Here is a 637-nt window from a genome sequence, read left to right on the forward strand (position 1 = left end):
CATCATAGTCAACTGATGAGGGTCAATCAGACATTACTTCTCATCACAGTCAACTGATGAGGGTCAATCAGACATTACTTCTCATCACAGTCAACTGATGAGGGTCAAAAGTAATGTCTGATTGGCCCTCATCAGTTGACTATGATGAGAAGTAATGTCTGATTGACCCTCATCAGTTGACTATGATGAGAAGTAATGTCTGATTGGCCCTCATCAGTTGACTGATGAGAAGTAATGTCTGATTGACCCTCATCAGTTGACTATGATGATGAGGGTCAATCAGACATTACTTCTCAGTTGACTATGATGAGAAGTAATGTCTGATTGACCCTCATCAGTTGACTATGATGAGAAGTAATGTCTGATTGACCCTCATCAGTTGACTATGATGATGAGGGTCAATCAGACATTACTTCCCAACAAAACCTCACTTCTTTCTAAACATCCCTCGTGTATGACCAGAGAGTTTTCGAAGGTTTAGGAACTAGACTGCATCAGAAGAATTTGAGTGTCTTATCTGAAGTAACTAATACTGTGAAAAATAAATGTATGTTCTAATCTTTGTTGTATTAAACAGAAAAACTGACGTTACTGAGGCTGTAAGTCGACTTTCAAATTAGAATTATTTCATATACCG

This window comes from Limulus polyphemus, unplaced genomic scaffold (assembly GCF_000517525.1).
Source record: "Limulus polyphemus unplaced genomic scaffold, Limulus_polyphemus-2.1.2 Scaffold2364, whole genome shotgun sequence".
Lineage (NCBI taxonomy): Eukaryota > Metazoa > Arthropoda > Merostomata > Xiphosura > Limulidae > Limulus > Limulus polyphemus.